The sequence below is a fragment of the Macrotis lagotis genome, chromosome 7 (assembly GCF_037893015.1).
Source record: "Macrotis lagotis isolate mMagLag1 chromosome 7, bilby.v1.9.chrom.fasta, whole genome shotgun sequence".
NCBI lineage: Eukaryota > Metazoa > Chordata > Mammalia > Peramelemorphia > Peramelidae > Macrotis > Macrotis lagotis.
Window position 1 is genome coordinate 221,941,870 of NC_133664.1, and position 14,357 is coordinate 221,956,226.

A 14,357-nucleotide genomic window follows, 5' to 3' on the forward strand; every position below is an offset into this window, starting at 1 on the left:
AGACCAAATAACAATGTAAGAAACCCAATAAATTGGCCCAGTGACATCTTCCAATTAGGGCTACATAAAGTCAGTTAACAAAGTCTATGTGATCAAAGATGAGGTCTTATGGCTCTATGTCAAAAAGCTGCAAAAGTAGAGAGCTCCCCTCAGAAAGCTCCAAGGTCAGAAAGCTCCAAGAAGGTCAGAAAGCCCCAGACTGTGTAAACAACTAGGAGCAGCAGTAGGTAAGCATTAACAGGTAGTAATTAATGATCAGCTTATCTGGACTGCCCAAGCAGAAGCTATAGGATCTCAAGAACACTGTCCTGAAATAGCAAAACTTAAAGATTCAGAGTTATGAATCTCAAAGATGGAGGAATAAACCCTGGAAGTGGTCAATTCAAAAATTCAGGAGAGCCAAGAAAAGACCAAGAACATGCAAAAAAATAATGACATGAATCTGTCATAAAGTCTTAATTCAGGAAACAAAACTGGAGATGTGAGTAAATAAAATGAAGCAATTGTCTAAGATTACTGCAAATCTAACTCCACAACAGAGATTTAAAGAATCATTTTTCAAAAGAACTACATGAATACTGAGAAATTAAATTAAATATTAAATGAAAATAAAATAAATTAAATAAATTAAAATAAAATAAAATTAGGAAAGAACTGAAGGGTAAATAATTAGTTTAAAAGGTGGTAAACCTTATTCCAGAATTTAATCCTTGAAAAACAGAAGAGATCAAACAATATTAGAATATGAAAAGACTAGGAAAATGGAAGAAAATTTTAAATATCTGATATAAAAATATCTGAAATGGAAAAAAGGGAAAACAAGTCAAAGAAAAGGAATTTCTAAAATCACTGTACTGCCTGGAACATAAAATTTTATTTCAAGAAATCATAAATAAAAACTGTCCAAATCTATTATAACCAGATAGAGATAAGAACCTTATGAATGATCTCCTGAAAATGACTCTAAAAGGAAGTCTCCAGAATATCAGAGACAAAATTCAGAAAACCTTATCCCCAATTTTTAAGTACTATAAACATCCAAAAGGAATTTAAGTACCAAGGAAACAAAGTTGTGATCATACAATACCTGGCACAGTCTATTATAAACTGAAGAGATCTTGGAATATAATATTCTAAATGGTAAAGGATAGAACCTTGAGCCAAAAATTAACTTATCCTGAAACATCTTTATTCTTTAGTCATTAGGGAAAAAAATGGAAGAGGAATTTCGGAATTTTCAGGCACAGGTGTGTGAGCAGAAGAACCAGCCCAGCTGACAATAGGGAGAGGAATGACCTCAACCCACCATAGATTGAAGGCAAAAGGCTTCATTAGCTCCAAACCCCTCCCATCAAGCTAAGGGAGAAGGCCTCAATCAAGGTCACAGACACTCCAGAGAAAGCAACCAGCACCTCCTACTGGCCAGCCAGAGAAACTGCACTCATTGAGTAAAGCCTCTAGAGATCCCAAGCCCATGTGAATCAGCCCCTCCCCAACTCAAGGTCTTAGCAAAAAGAAGAAAGGTCAGCGGAAGGAAAGGACCCTTAATTCAGAGTGACCTAGAACCTCTGAGGAGAATAAGATCTGGGCTTCAGCACAGAGAGACTTCCTTGAAGAAACAAGTAAGGAGTTTAAAAATCAACTGGAAAATTTGGGAGAGACAATTAATACCTTACAACAAGAAAACAAATCCTCAGAAAATACAATTGGCCAAATACAAAATGAGAATAAATCTCTCAGATCATCAATTGGACAAATACAAAATGAGAATAATTCTCACAGATCCTCAATTGGGCAAATGCAAAAAGAAAATAATTCTCTCAAAACCTCAATTGGTCAAATGGAAAGCTCTTTCAAAATTAGAATTGACCAACTGGAAAAGGAGTTGTAAAAGGTTAATGAAGAAAACTCCTCCCCCCAAAAAAAGAATGGAGTCTGCAGAAACTAATGACTCCATGAGACAGCAAGAGCCAGTTTAAAAAAAAAATCAAAAAATAGAAAAACTGTAAAATAACTCATCAGCAAAACCACTGACCTCCACAATAGGTCAAGGAGGGGCAACCTGAGAATTATTGGACTTCCTGAAAGCACTGAAGAGAAAAAAGGCCAGGACTTAATATTACAGGATCTAGTGATGGAAAACTGCCCTGATATCATGGAACCAGAGGGCAAAGTAGTTACTGAAAGAATACATCTATCCCCTCCAGAAAAAGATCCTAAAATGAAAACACCAAGGAATGTTGTGGCCAAATTCCAGAACTATCAGATAAAAGAGAAAATATTGCAAGCAACCAGAAAGAAATAATTTAAATATCAAGGAGCCACTGTAAGGATTACTCAGCACCTGGCTGCATCAACATTAAGGGACTGAAGGGCCTGGAGATATTTCGAAGAGCAAGGGAGCTGGGAATGCAGCCAAGATCCATTATCCTGCAAAGCTTGAGCCTTCTCTTTCAGGGAAAAAGATGGACATTTAATGAAATGGAAGAATTCCAAAAATTCCTGATGAAAAGACCAGAGCTAAATAGAAAATTTGGACATCAAACAGGAGGTACAAGAGACACATGAAAAGGTTAAAAAATGGCGGGGGGGGGGAGCACAGTAAAAGAAAAAAAAACTGGCTATATTCCAGCATGGGGAAAAAGATTCTCATAATTCTTGAGAAATGTAACTCTAATAGAGAGCATATACCCAGCCAGATGTGATGGACATTCATGACCTATCCATGAGACTGCCATCCAATAAGATGTAACTGGCTTTAACCCCACTTAGGAGAAAGACTCTAATAACTCAAGAATTTTAACTCTATTAGATAGAATGTACTTAGAAGTGACAGATACTCAGAATTTTTTATGACTCAGATAGAATGGTCTAAAAAACACTACCTCCTTAAAAAGGGAGACAGGAAGGAGAAGGGAGGAGGGAGGGGATTGACTGAATGGGGTAAATCTCATTACACTAAGAGGTACAAAAAAACCTATGGTAATAGAGGGGAAGAAGGAAGCTGATGAGAAACACCTGAATCTTCTTCTCATCAGACTTGGCTTAAAGTCAATTTACATACTCAGTTAACTTAAAATACATCTAACCTTTCAAGTTTTAAAAGAGGGGACAGAAAAAGGGGAACTAACAAAAGAGAAGGGAAAGGGGGAAAAGGGGAACTAACAAAAGAGAAGGGAAAGGGGAAAAAGGGAAAGAAAGGGGAAGGGGTGATATAGGAGGGCAAACACACTGAAGGGGTGGTATTCAGAAACAAAATACTGGGGGAAATGGATAAAGGGGGGAAGGGAAAAATATAAACAGAGGGAAGAAAGCATGGAGGGCAATGAAGAATTAGTAATCATAACTTTGAATATGAATGGGATGAACCCTCCCTTAAAACGTAAGTGAATAGCAGAGTGGATTAAAAACCAAAATCCTACAATATGCTGCTTACAAGAAACTCATTTGAAGCAGAGATACATAAAGAGAAAAGGTAAAAGGCTGGAGCAAAATATATTTTGCTTCAGTTGAAGTAAAAAAAGCAGGGTAGCAATCCTGATCTCAGACAAAGCAGCAGCAAAAATAGACAGTGTTAAAAGAGATAAGGAAGGAAACTTTATCCTCCTAAAAGGTACCATAGACAATAAAGTTATTTCAATACTGAATTATATATGCACCCAATGGGACAGCATCCAAATTCTTAGAGGAGAAGCTGAAAGAACTACAGGAAGACATAGTAAACTACTAGTGGGAGATCTCAACCTCCCACTCTCAGATCTAGATAAATCGAATCATAAAATAAACAAGAAAGAATTTAAGGAGGTAAATAGATTGTTAGAAAAACTAGATATGGTAGACTTATGGAAGAAACTGAATGGGTACAGAAAGGAATATACTTTTTTCTCTGCAGTACATGGAACTTATACCAAAACTGACCATGTACTAGGACATAAAAACCTAATGATCAACTGCAGAAAGGCAGAAATAGTGAATACATCTTTCTCAGATCATAATGCAATAAAAGTCATATGTAATATTGGGCCAAGGAGATATAGACCCAGAACTAATTGGAAACTGAATAACCTCATTTTAAAGAATGAGAGGACCAAAAAACAAATTATAGAAAGAATTAACCATTTCATCCTAGATAATGACAATAATGAAACAACATACCAAAACCTATGGGATTCACTCAAAGCAGCTCTCAGGGGATCTATTATAGCTTTAAATGCTTTCATGAATAAATTGGAGAAAGAGGAAATCAATGAACTAAACATGCAACTAAAAAAAATTAAAGAACAAATTAAAAATCCCCAATTAAATACCAAATTAGAAATTCTAAAAATTACAGGAGAAATTAATAAAATTGTAAGCAAAAAACTTTTGAATAAATAAAACCAAAAGTTGGTATCATGCTGTGAAAGAAAAAACAGAACAAGAGGGGGAAACTGCACACACACACACACACACACACACAGACAGAAAACAAAAGCAAAAGCAGTATGTTCCAAAATGCATTCAAACTCTATAGACATCATTAGGAATATCAATAGCATTTTCCTATAGTGAATCTTTTGGAACTGTCTTGGATTATTATATTGGTGAGAACTAAGTCAGTCATACTTGATCATTGGACAATGTTGCTGTTATTGTGTACAATATTCTGGTTCTGCTCATTTCACTCAGCCTAAGTCTTTCCAGGTTTTTCTGAAATCCTACTGCTCATTACTCTCCCTTTTTGGGGGGCTTTATTTATTTTATGTCAATACAATAATCTTGTTGTGAGAGTAAACATAAACCCCCTACCCCTCCCTCCAAAAAAGCTGAGAAACCTCAAGAATAGTGTGAGAGAGAGAGAGAGAGAGAGAGAGAGAGAGAGAGAGAGAAAGAAATGTAATTCAGTCTGTGTTCAGATTCCAATGGTTGTCTCTGGGATATGTCCACCAAAGAAGTTGCTTCAATATTTTTCCCACAGTCGTTATCACTAGCTTTATTTTCCTCCACTCTATTCCTCCCCACTCTCATTTATTCTATTCTTTCTCTCCCCTTTCATCCTGTCCCTGTCCAAAAGTATTGTATCTGAGTACCCTCTACCACAATCTCTCTATCATCTATTCCCCCCCTTCCCTCTCCCCATTCCTCCTTATCCCATCCCTTTCCTCTCATTTTTTCCTAGGGTAGGATAGATTTCTATACCCTATTAGGTGTGCATGTTATTTCCTCTCTGAGCCATTTCTGATGACAATGAAGGCTCACTCATTCTCTCTTCTCTTCCCCATGTTCCACTCCATTGAAAAAGCTTTTTCTTGACTCTTATGTGAAATATCTTAGCCCCCTCTCCCTCTCATTTGTCTTCCTCCCAGTACTTTCCTTTATTACCCATTAATTCCACCTTATTACTATATTATACCATTATATTCAGTTCTTTCCTGTACCTTGTCTTGTATATGCTCCTTTTAACTGCTCTTGTATATGAGAAAGTTTATAAGAGTTATCAGTATCTTCTTCCCATGAAGGAATACAAACAGTTCAACATCATTAAGCCTCCTCATTAGTCCTTCTTGTTCACCCCCTATAGCTATAGTTCACCTGAATCCTGTACTTGGAGATCATATTTTCTGTTCAGCTCTGGTTGTTTCAATAGGAAAGTCTGAAAGTCCCCTGTTTCATTGAAAGTCTATCTTTTCCCCTGAAAGAGGAAGTTCAGTTTTTCTGGGTAGTTGATTCTCAGTTGCAAACTAAGATCTTTTGCCTTCCAGAATATCATATTCCAAGCCCTATAAGCCCTTACCATAGATGCTGCCAGATCCTGTGTAATACTGACTATAGAGCCACGGTAGTTGAATTGCTTGCTTCTGGCAGCTTTTATTATTTTCCTCTTTGACTTGGGAGTTTTGGAGTTTGGCATATATTCCTGGAAGTTTTTCTTTTGGGATCTCTTTCTGGAGGTGACCAGTGAATTGCCTCAATTTCTATTTTACCCTCTGTGCTTCTAGGATCTCAGGGCAATTTTGCTGTATTATTTCTTGAAAAATGAAGTCTAGGCTCTTTTCCTGGTCATAACTTCCTAATTTTTAAATTATTTCTCCTGGATCTGTTTTCCAGGTCAGTTGTTTTCCAGTGAGATATTTCACATTTTCTTCTAATTGGGGGGGGGGGGGGGGTTGCAGTAGTTTTATTTCTTCCTGATTTCTCACAAAGTCATCAGCTTCCATTAGTTCCATTCTCCATTTGAAGGAGTGATTGTCTTCAGAGAGCTTTTATGTCTCCTTTTCCCGTTGGTCACTTCTGCTTTTTAAGGCATTCTTCTCCTCATTTGCCTCTTGGGTTGCTTTTTCTATTTGGCCTAAACTGTTTTTAACATCCTATTTTCTTCAGTATTTTTTTGTATTTCTTTCACCAAACTGCTGATTTGGTTTTCAGGATTTGTCTACATCATTCTCATTTCTCTACCTCCCTTAATTGCTTTTCAAAGTGTTTTTTGAGCTCCTCCATAGCCTGAGCCATTTTCTAATTCTCCTGGAAGTTTTGGGTACAGAAGCTTTGATTTTGTCATTTTTTGAATCTTCTATGGGACCAAATTAATTTTCTATGGTCAGATTCTTCTTTTTCTTTGGTTTGCTCATTTCCTCAGCCTATGACTGATTTACCACACTTCCAAGGCTTTGGGGGGTTCTGGGGACACCCTACAGGGACCTTAATTCCTCCAGGGTCTTATGAGAGGCTCTGACTGTTCTCTTGCCTGTGCTTTGGTATGTGGATGACCACAGGCCCTCCTCTCTGTCCTGGAGCTGTGAGGATGATCCCTGCTCCTCTATGGTGGTAGAGGAGCCCAGACTGCAACCTGGACCTGAGTGTGGGCAAACAGCTGAGTCCTGCCCCAGGGAAAATAGACTTCTGGAGTTTCCCATAATCCCCTTACTATCTGTAAGTTGCGCTCTGGAGGTACAGGCTGGCTTCCCCAGACTGCCGATGCAGGTTCTCACTGCAAGGCTGCTCTGAGGCCCGCTCCACACACTCACTCTGGTGCAGCTGCTCCTGGTGATCCCTGGGTCAGGAAGTCTGGAGGCACCCACAGGGATCTAGGTACTCACCCAGTGGCATGGTGGTGTGGCTGTAGTTGATGCAAAGGCTTTTTCTAATCCCCCAGGCCCAGTGAAAGAGACCTTTCCTGCAGAACTTCTAAGCTGCCTTGGACAGGGAAACTGTATCACTCAGTCTTTCTGTGAGTTCTGCACCTCTAGATTTTGACTAGAGTCATAATTTGACAGCTTTTGAAGTTTCCTGGGGAACGAGTTTCCAGGAATTCCTGCCTTCACATTGCCATCTTGGCTCCACCTCCCTGGGTAGGTTAAATACAAATATAAAAGTCCAAAAAAATCTTTAAAAACCTACTTGATTTGCACAACTGGAAGATGCTGTATCAGGAAGAAGAAATAACGTCCCTTCAGAATCTCAATGTCTTCCCAAAATAGGACTTGGTGGTAGATTGATCCTGTTCTGGGAGTTTAAAGAAAGGAAGTAAAAAAGGAGGAAAATATTGATATGGAAAGAAGAAAAGGATAGAACTTGCTACTCTAAATTGGATTACATGACATACAAACATGAGATGATGGATGAAGACAAGGCATCAGATAAAGGTAACTCTTACTTTTAAAGCAGACAAGTGCTGAAAACAGAGTTTGGCATAGAAATATATCAAATTAAATTCAACAGGAAAACAATGATTAGGGAGAGAAGGTGGTTTAAGAGGGAAGATAATAATGGAGGAGAAAAAAGTCAGTCACAAGATAAAACTTTTTGATTCTAAAAAGGAGGTAGAATGAGGAAGTCAAAAGGAAGTAAACTATTAGGGCCTTAGACTGAAGCTAGGGACAAATAAATGGTGATATATGAATGAAATAGAGTATTACTGTACCATAAGAAAAGATGACAGGGGAAGCCGGGAGGCACAGTGGATAGAGCATCAGCCCTGGAGTCAGGAGGATCTGAGTTCAAATTTGACTTCAAACACAATAATTACCTAGTTGTGTGATCTTGGGCAAGTCACTTAAATCTTATTGCCTTGTTAAAAAAAAGACAGCAAATTTCACAGAATACTCAGTAATATGATATGACCAAAACTAAAACAAGGACAATATAATAGAGAAACACACTTCTGAAAGACTTAAGAACTCTGATTAAAGCAATAACTATGCAACCAGAAAACCTAAAATAAAGTATGTTACCACCTCCTGAAAAAAACGTTGTGGACTCTAGGTGCAGAGATACATCATTTTCTAAAATTGCAACTATGTAAATTCATTTTACCTGACTATGCTTAACAGAATAATTTTTTTTTGTAAAAAAAGAGAATGGAATGGAAGACAGCCATAGTAATGCCACAAAGAGACTCATTGTAACATTTTTAGTAATCTTCCTAAGAGAAGGCTACACAAACAGAACACTTTTGAAAATAATATATTTTTTCCATTTTTTTTAATTTTTATTAAAGATACTGAGTTTCAATTTTCTCCCATCTTTCTTCCCTCCCTCCACCCACCCAAAGAAAGCAATCTGTCAGTCTTTACTTTGTTTCCATGTTGTACATTGATCCAAATTGAGTGTGATCAGAGAGAAATCATATCCTTAATGAAGAGACAAAAAGTCTAAGAGACAAGATCCAACAATAAGATATCTATTTTTGTTCCTAAATAAAAAGGAATAGTCCTTGAACTTTGTTCAAACTCCATGGCTCTTTATATGGATACAGATGGCACTCTCCTTTGCATACAGCCCCAAATTGTTCCCGATTGTTGCACTGATGGAATGAGCAAGTCCTTCAAGGTTGAACATCACTCCCATGTTTCTGTTAGGGTATACAGTGTTTTACTGGTTCTGTTCATCTCACTCAGCATCAGTTCATGCAAATCCCTCCAGGCTTCCCTGAATTCCCATCCCTCTTGGCTTCTAATAGAACAATAGTGCTCCATGACATACATATACCACAGTTTGCTAAGCCATTCCTCAATTGAAGGACATTTACTTGATTTCCAATTCTTTGCCACCACAAACAGGGCTACTGTGAATAATTTTATACAAGTGATGTTTTCACCCTTTTTCATCATCTCTTCAGGATATAGACCCAGTAGTTGGTATTGCTGGGTCAAAGGGTATGCACATTTTTGTTGCCCTTTGGGCATAGTTCCAGACAGCTCTCCAGAAAGTTTGGATGAGTTCACAGCTCCACCAACAGTATAATAGTGTCCCAGATTTCCCACAACCCTTCCAACAATGATCATTATCCTTTCTGGTCATATTGGCCAGTCTGACAGGTGTGAGGTGGTACCTCAGAGAAGCTTTAATTTGCATTTCTCTAATAATTAATGATTTAGAGCAATTTTTCATATGGCTATGGATTGCTTTGATCTCCTCATCTGTAAATTGCCTTTGCATATCCTGTGACCATTTGTATATTGGGGAATGGCTTTTTGTTTTAAAAATATGACTCGGTTCTCTGTATATTCTAGAAATGAGTCCTTTGTCAGAATCATTAGTTGTAAAGATTGTTTCCCAATTTAATACATTTCTTTTCATCTTGGTTACAGTGGTTTTATCTGTGCAAAAGCTTTTTTAATTTAATGTAATTGAAATCATCCAGTTTTTGGCAATGTTCTCCAACTCTTCCTTAGTCATAAACTACTCCCCTTTCCATAGATCTGACAGGTAAACTAGTCCTTGATCTTCTATTTTACTTATAGTATTGTTTTTTTATGTCTAAATCCTGTAACCATTTGGATCTTATCTTGGTTAAGGGTGTTAGGGGTTGGTCAAATCTAAGTTTCTTCCATACTAACTTCCAATTTTCCCAGCAGTTTTTAATCAGAGTTTTTATCCCAATAGCTAGACTCTTTAGGTTTATCAAACAGCAGATTACTATAATTGTCTCCTGCTTTTGCACCTAATCTATTCCACTGGTCCAACACTCTATTTCTTAGCCAATACCAGTTTTGATGACTGATGCTTTATAATATAATTTTAGATCAGGTAAGGCTAAGCCACCTTCTTTTGTACTTTTTTTTCATTAAGTTCCTGGAAATTCTTGACTTTTTATTTCTCTATATGAATTTACTTACAATTTTTTCTAACCCATTAAAGTAATTTTTTGGAATTTTGATTGGTAGGGCACTAAACAGATAGTTTAGTTTTGGTAGAATTGTCATTTTTATTATATTAGTTCTACCTATCCATGAGCAATTGATATTTGCCCAGTTGTTTAAATCTGATTTAATTTGTGTGAAAAGAGTTTTATAAGTTTTCAAAAAGTTTCTAAGTCTGTCTTGGCAAATAGACTCCCAAGTATTTTATGTTGTCTGAGGTTACTTTGAATAGGATTTCTCTTTCTAGCTTTTCCTGCTGTGTCTTGCTAGACACATATAGAAAAGTTGAGGATTTATGAGGGTTTATTTTATAATCTGCAACTCTGCTAAAATTGCCAATTGTTTCTAGTAGTTTTTTGGATGATTTCTTGGGATTCTCTAGGTAGACCATGTCATCTGCAAAGAGAGTTTTAGCTATCTATAGTCATATGAAAAAAAATTACAGTTTAGAGTTTAGAGAAAGGCAAATTAAAACAACTCTAAGGTACAACATCACAACTATGAGAAATTATAAATGCTAGTGGGAATTAGGGAAAAATAGGAACCTTAATGATCTACTGATGGGAATAGGTCTAATCACTCTGGAAAACAATTGGGAACTAGGCTATTTGTCCAGCAATATCACTATTAAGTCTGTGTCCCAAAGAGATATATAACTGATATATTGTTTGCCTTCTCAGTGGTATGGAAAGGAGAAAATTTAGAACTCAAAATTTTAAAAAGTTAAAAGAATGTTTAAAAATTATTTTGAAAAAATGCTAGTTTCCTGGAGAAAATTTTTATAAATTTTATATTTTTTATAAAATATTATAAATTTTAAAATTTATATTCATTACAGAAATAACTGGTGACTATCTTGAAAAGGAACAGCAGCAGATAAAGAACAGCACATACCATAATTGCAATTTCCTTTTTCACAAAATTACTTGCAAGTGAGGCGACTTTCTAAGTTATCCTTTACTTGAATTTTAGCAAAGTTTTTTTTTAATTTTTTACAATGTAATAGGGTTAAGTGACTTGCCCAAGGTCACATAGTTAAATAAATATTAAGTGTCTGAGGCTGGATTTGAACTCAGGTCCTCCTGACTCCAAGGTCAGTGCTCTATCTACTGTGCCACCTAACTGCCCCTAATTTTAGCAAAGTTTTTGATGAAGTATCTTGTATTGTTATTGTGGAGAAGACAGATCAACCGATTGGCAATAATACAATTATATGGATTAAAAAGATTTCCCAGGCTGTCCCACCTGCCTAGAACTCCTAGTACTAGTATTAGAACAAGTACTCCTTCCTCAACTCTACCTTCTTGGAAGTCCAAATACAATTACATCTACTGGAACTTTCCCAATCCCTCTTAATCCTAATGCCTTCCCTCTGATGATCATGTCCCATCTATCCTATATATATAGCTTGTTTGCACATGTTTGTTTGTTGTTCCTTTGGATGGTGAGCTCCTTGAGGGCAGGATCTAACTTTTGCTCTTGTACCCCCTGAGTCTGACATAGTAGCAGGAACAAGTAGTCACTTAACATCTTTACTGACTGACTTACTGGTTCAGTAACTGATTGGAAGGTCATACTCAAAGTTCAACCTCAGACTGACCTCTCCAGTGGTCTACTCCCACCATTCAGAGATAGAATCTGTGCTACTTTTACTAAAGACTTGTATAAAAGCAAAGATGAATATTCATCCAATGTGCAGGTGATACAAAGCTGGGAAGGAAAACATAACATATTGAATAACAGTCAGGATTTTAAAAAATTTTGACAAGTAACAGCATTGGCTGAATTATTAAGTTGAAATTTCAATAAGGGTAAAGTCTTATTATACCTGGGTATAAAAATAAAAAAATTTAATCACACTTACAAAACGGGGGAGGCATGTATAGACAGATATTCTGAAAGGTTTAAATGGAACAAAAGTTCAATGCCTTAGTAGAGTTGGATGATATGACAACCAAAAAAAAATTAATTTGATTTTGGATTACATTGAGAACAGGTGATGCAGTAGATACAGCTCCAACTCTGGAGTCAGAAGGACCTGAGTTTAAATTCAGCCTCAGACAATAATGACCCAGCTGTGTGACCCTGGGCAAGTCACTTAAGCCCATTGCTTTGCAAAAACAACAAAAAAAGACTAGATGGTCACACCAAGATCCTTTCTAATTCAGATTCTTAGACCTTGTGACCTTATTCTTAGAATTTTTTCTTTTACAAAGGACAAATCAACATCAAATATGTCAAGTCCACTCTTCTAACTTTTAAGAAAAATAAGTGAAAATCTTAAAAATCAGGTATTTTAATCATGTCTCTAGGGTAATATCTTGCTTTCACCAAGTGACAGAGGGAATACACTGGTCTAAAAACCACACGATTTTAATGTTATTGCTATCCTCAACTATAGAGTACTCTGTGTTCAGCACCACAGACTAAAAGTGTTTTAATTCAGAGTACAAAGATAGTATTGTATTAGTCACATTGCTTTCTTAGCTGCAGGCCAACAGTGTCAGAGCACCAAAAGAAGTCAGCATCTAAGAATAAAATGGGGGGAAAAAATTTTGGAAATACACTATCAAGATATTTCACCTCAGAAATTAACTTTGTTACAGAATATTACTATTATCAATCTTCCAAATCAGGACCCCATTGCTTTATTATGTAGAAGTGACCTTGCATTCCCAAAGGTTACCAGGCTACTGGAGCCTAAACAAGCTGAAAAAACTTTGAGTGGAGTTCTCTGATCTCCCCTATTCCACAACTCAAAAGCTACAGAACAACTTCAACAGTCCTTTCTTTTCATTTGTTTCTAGTCTCTACCCATTTGAAAGTCACTAAGAAAAGAGATAAATAAGCCAAAAGAAGTTATTCAGTGCTTACCAAGTGGCAGACACTGTACTAAAGCACTGGAGATACAAACACAGACACAATGAAAGTCAGTCCCACCCTCAGAAACTTAAGTTCTTGTTAGGAAAAGACAATGTACAAAAAAAGGAGCTGGGAAGTAAGGGATGGGCATAGGGAAGAAAAGGCAACCCAGCTTGAGCACCAGTTTCAACAGTTTTTGGTTTGTTTGGTTTTTTGTCTTTGTATCCTTGCACTTAGCAGCCTGCCCTGCATGAAGTAAACAATCAATGCTATATGAATTGAGTGTCAATGCCTCTATGAACAGGATGGCAAGGGGACAGAGTGCTGGTCTGAATCAGGAGGGCCTGAGCTCAAATCCAGCATCAGACACTTGACACTAGTTGTGTGACTGAACCCCAATTGTCTCACATCCAAGATCATCTCCAGTTGTCCCAATCCATATGTAGCCTCTGGACCCAGATGGCTGTGGAGGAGAAAGTAAGGCTGGTGGCTTAGCACAGCACCCCCTCCCCCTCAAATCCAATCCCTGTGCATGTCATGGCATCACCTTCATGGTGTCATGGTCTTCTTTGAGAATGAAGGGCAAATATCAATCATCACAAAAATTAAGTTTATACAAATATCTCAAATAATATATACCAAGATTATCTCCAGATGAGTCTGTAAGTTAGATATAAAAGTATATATTATTTAAAAATTAAAGCAAAGAAATTACTTTTTATATTTATGGATAGGGAAAGCATTCATGATCAAAGGAAAAGGAGGATCAGAGGTGATAAAATGGATAATTTTGATATATAAAATTTAAAAGTTTCAGCACAAAACCAACAATTAAAATTAGAAGGGAAACAGTTAAATGACAAAAAGGAGTTTTAGAGATATCTGAGAAGTTATGGTAAATGATGTTGTGAAATAAGCAGAATCCAGAAACCAAACTATACAGTAACAACATTATAAAGATAGCTTTAAAAAGATCTAAGAAATCTAATCAAGGCACTGATCCACCATGATTTCAAAGGATTGAACATAAAACATAAGGTCAAGTTAGAGATGCAAGATGCAAAATGAAATACTGAGGATTTGTTTTACTTAACTATGCATATCTGATAGAAGAGTTTTATTTTCTTTCTTTTTTTTATTTACAATGGGTGTGGGGGAAGATGGGAAAAAGAAAATAAATGCTTGTCAAATGAAACAAAAGAGGCTACCAGTCAAGAAACAATTTACCAAACTCTTGAAAGCTGATCACAAAAAGGATAACCATTAGGTGACTAGATTTTGCTGTTTAGAGTCCCTGATTAAAACATTTACCATGTGTAAATGAATGGACTTTTTGTAAAATAGTGTTTACAAATTCACCCACCCACCATTAGC

General features: G+C 36.6%; 1 protein-coding gene across 4 annotated transcripts in view; it reads right to left on the minus strand.

The window, feature by feature from the left end:
• The window catches only part of ADIPOR2 (adiponectin receptor 2), a 77,176-nt gene that overhangs the window by 50,976 nt on the left and 11,843 nt on the right, over positions 1-14,357 (minus strand). For 2 of the 4 annotated variants that reach the window (XM_074194994.1, XM_074194992.1), the window contains exon 2: positions 7,378-7,482. The exons of the other annotated variants lie outside the window; for them this stretch is intronic. The gene's annotated coding sequence lies outside the window, so the exon portion shown is untranslated. The remainder of the gene's footprint in view (positions 1-7,377; positions 7,483-14,357) is intronic. 4 annotated transcript variants of the gene reach the window in all.